Genomic DNA, 4661 nt, shown 5'->3' with positions numbered 1-4661 from the left:
TTGATCTATGACCGAACACTTCTCAAACCGAACGAACTAAGAAAAGAGAATTTCTTTAAAAGAGTAAAAGGACTTTAGTCGAGTAAAACGGGCGTTTCAATGAATAAAGGCTCTCCAGACCATGCAGCCATTAAGTGACCGAATGGTTCCAAAAGAAGAATATCAAGTTTGTAGATTTTATAATTTAAGTGTCAACCTAAGGCCGAACACTTGTAAGGCCGAACGCATGGTTTATGATTAGCGTCCTTAAATAATTATTAACAATAATATTAATGATGTAAACTAAATTGAGAAACTTATTATGCCGAACAGTCCGAATGGACCGAACGGTAATGGGAGGACCGAATGGTCCTAATGACCTTCGATCTCAGATTCATGATTTCTCTAGGTTTCATACATTCATACCAGTTACATACTTTAAAATCATACAATTCATACGGCAACATTTTACATATTATCAACCATTAAATCATACATCATACAACAAAGTTTCATACATTCAAATCATACAAAGAAATTATAATTAAACTTTATAAGCTTCCCTTACCTCTAATTCCCAGCTAGTACGTTTAAGGTAGGTTGGTAGCAATCTAGCTCTTCTAAGGTTTCCAAAGTCTAGAATCAAATACCAAAGTAGGTTCAGAGGAACGGTTTCACAAGTACATGCAAGCTTTAAAGGCGCATGCATGCAAGAGAACAAAGAGGTTTTCAAAGGTCAGAACACTTACCAGGTATAACCCGAAACCGAACGGTTCTAATGGAAGAGGAGACCACCAGAAGTCTTCAGGTGTGATCTGAATGATGATCGGAACAGTAGATTGATTAGGATTTTAGAGAGAAGGTTGGAAGATTTTAGAGAGAAGGAGGAGAATTTGAGTTTCCAGAAAGTTTGAGTTTGAGGAAGAAGAAGAAGATTGCATGGAAAAGAGGCGTCAGGTTCCTTTCTCACCTTATATACTGCCTCCACTTAAAACGTCCAGACCACTCCCAGCGTGCCACCTGACTTCCACTTTCTGGGGTTTCACTGCTCTGCTGATACTGCACGGATCACGAAGGAAGGGAAATTAAAACTTGGCAGAGTTGGTCTCCCACTTCACCAGGGAAAATCGGACGGTTGACACGTGTACCCCACTAAGGAGGGTATTAAATGGGGTGTGACAATGTTTTATGATTTTATCATTAGATTCCCTTGATTTTGTAGGTTTTTGGAATGAATTGAAAGAAAGGTTGAAGTATCAAGGGGTTGCAATGCAGAAAAGTCAAATATAATGTAGAAAAGTCAACAGTCAACCAGAAAAGTCAGCCAGTCAACTAGAAAAGTCAACCAGTCAACTAGAAAAGTCAACCAGTTGACCATAATGTTGACCAGAGCGCTGAGCGGTTTTGAGGCAAACCGCTGAGCGCCATTTCTGAGCGCTAAGCGGTTTGGATGCGGGCTCAGACCTGTTTTCTGTTATTTTTATGATCTGTTTGGGCTTAGACTTGTTTTCTGTTATTTTTATGCCCTATTTAAAGGCCTAGACACTCTAGAGGATGTATCTTTTGATGGCTTAGGCACATAAACACACTTTTCACCCCTTCGGGGTAGATTTGGAGATGGTGATAACTCTCCTTTTCTCCTTTTAGGGTTTCTATCTCTTTCATTCCATTACCTAGTTTCTCCATGACGATGGCTAATCCTTATTTGTTGCTGGGAAAAGATGTAACCTCTAAACTCTCTTATATCAAAATTCTTTATATGCTTGCATATGCTTATATTATCAATTGTTGGGTTCCTTACCTTTGCTTAATGGTTTAACTCATTCGGTAAATGTTGTTTGTCTTTATTGATACGGAGACGTACAATAATGTCATGAACTGGGGTGAATTCCTTGATTAAGCTAATACCGCCTAGAGATAGAGGTAGGACGATCAATTGTATTTTGCTTCTGTTTATCATGCATTATTAGTTACTAGGGGAGGCTAGAGATAACAAGCTAGTCATTAGTAATAGGCTCTTTTCGCCAAGAGATTGGGTTTAGGGTAGACTAAGAAAGTTTGCATGACAATATCATAATAAAGCGAATTTAATAAGAAAAGTAGATATATGAGAGTGATTGGGTGAAATATGAACCCTAGCAACAAATTCATCTCATATTATCAACATCAACCATCCACACTTGCCAGAATGCTAACAGATAACCATAGAATTGAATGATTGGAGCTTTTGCATACAAAATCCGTCTCGAAGGAGTGAGAATAGGTATTTATGCGTCTTTTCTCTGCCAAAAGATAACCCTAAGGGTCGCATAGATCTATTTATAAACTATGAAAAATTATACAAAACAGGCCCAAGCCCAACTACAGTGCTCAACGCTGGCTTGACCGCTTAGCGGTAGGTGCGACACTCAAGTAGGACACTCAACATTCACGCCCAAGAGTTTGGCAGTGATGTCTCTGAGAAGGCCTGCACTCAACGCTGGTTCTGACGCTCAGCGTTGTGCGCGACTTTAACTTTTCCCCTCAACGTTGGCGCTTAAGCGTTTGGTCGTGACTCTTTTCACAAGGCTGGTGCTCAGTGCAGAAATTGGCACTGAGCGGTGGCTGCGATTCTTTCTTTGCCCCTTTTTTCATCCGTCGTTGAGTCCAACTCCTTTCTTCTTCAATCTCCATCATTCAATTCTCGTCTAACCCTGTCAAAACAAGGAAAACCAAGCATAATACCTCTAAAACCACCTTTTAACCTAACTAAAGCAATTTGCATGATTTCAAGCTAATTTCTAAGTCATAAAGGGTGTATTTTGTATAAAAATTAAGTATCAAAATAATGGTTTTTGAACCATTATAATAACCCCAAACTTAGAACTTTGCTTGTCCTCAAGCAAACAAAACAAAACTTAGTTTTTCACTTATCCTCAACATGGTTTAACACATTTAAATCCATTCTTTCACAACAAGTAATTACTAAATTCAGTTTTTCAATGGATTCTCATCAAGATGCACACATGCTTCACTTTATCACAACTCACATAGTGTTCACATAATCATATAATTTTCAATAGATGTTATTCTTATGAATGATCAATTAACTAAGCACAGATGAAATCTTGAATTTGTGGAATCAATCCTCACCAGATAAGCTGTTTCACTCAATCACTCAAGTGTTTCAAGAGGTCACTCCTTCCCTCTACTATCCACATGTCACATAAAACAAAATTGCCTTTCATCTACTACAATCAACATTCTCACACATAAATGCCATCACAAGGAATTTTCAAGGCTTATAATGAGGTTGGGCTAACAAGAAAAATTGGTTTTTCTAGATCACAAAATCCTTGAGCTAAGAGAGTTATTTAAACATTCATGTTTAAGCACAAACTCTCTCTTTCACCAATCTCAGTCATTCCCAACTTTCCCTTTTTCTTTTGCATTGAGCTTTTTCTTCTCATGCTTTTTCTTTTTCTTATCTTTTCTATCTTTTTCATGCTACGCATTAGCTCATTGCTTTTCTTTGCCTTTCAATTCTCCCAACAACCCCAAACTTGAACCTTTTTCAATACCATGCAATTATTCTCAACTCAGCTCAAGGTAAAGATTTTTCAAAAAGGTATTCACATAAAGTGTTTAAGGCGTAGGTTCAAAAAGGGTAGAACACATGGTTCTCTTTACTTTGGGACGAAAATTTGGCTAAGTAAGGGCTTCCAAAAATGGCCTTCACATGTGACACAAACATGCATTTCAATCAATCATAAAGATTTAGGCAAAATCATTAATGCTTTCGAGTGGATAGCAAACATATAAACAAAAACTCTGGATTCAAAGCCTCACAAATAGGCTTCACTCAATATTCCAAATAACATAATCATACACCCTGCTTAGCATCTTAATCACAATCATAATATTCATGCATCCATTCACAAGTTTGTGAACACTTCACTTGTATATGAGCATGTAAAGCAATCTCAATCATCATCCACATCAAGCATTATAAAGCATACTCATCACACAGTCAATTAAGTCAAACCGTCATTAGATAAAGATGTTCAAGCCAAGTAATCATAAAAACCCTACACTACTAAACAAAAACAAAAATAATTCAAATTACACTTTCAAAACACCAAAAATAAAAATTCTGCTCTAGTGCATTAGGAATCTATCAGTAGATGCCACATCATCCCATACTGTCATCAAAGTCCCCATCTTCAGCCTCTGCATCCTCGTAATCGTCATCATCCTCGTCTTCCTCCATGATTGGAGCTTCAGTTGCTCCAGCTTCGCTGCCCTGTGCTTGCTCCTGTGGCAATGCCATAACACTATGGAACTCATCCATAGTCCACCGTTGTGCAGGGGGTGTACCATACATCCCCTCAATCATCTCAGTAGTGGCCACCTTCCCTCTGTAGAGAGCCTCCAGTCTAGACTCCATCATGGCCATATACATGTCCCTCAATCATCTCATTATGCTCTGGACCATCCTGTTGTGGTTGTCCTCTCCTAGGGAATCTCTAAGGCACTAGTCTAGCTGCCTCTTCTCCTCACTGCCTGTAGTATGCTGCATTTATGGCTTTCCTAGTTCTCTCAAATGGTGGAGTAGAGGTATCTTCCCCAGCCTATTAGCACAAATGCCTAATAAGGGAAGGATGACCAAGTGGTGCCTTGTTGGTCAGAGTAGTGGCACAACT

The sequence above is a fragment of the Vigna radiata genome, unplaced genomic scaffold (assembly GCF_000741045.1).
Source record: "Vigna radiata var. radiata cultivar VC1973A unplaced genomic scaffold, Vradiata_ver6 scaffold_155, whole genome shotgun sequence".
NCBI lineage: Eukaryota > Viridiplantae > Streptophyta > Magnoliopsida > Fabales > Fabaceae > Vigna > Vigna radiata.
Note: the sequence above shows the minus strand (reverse complement) of the source record.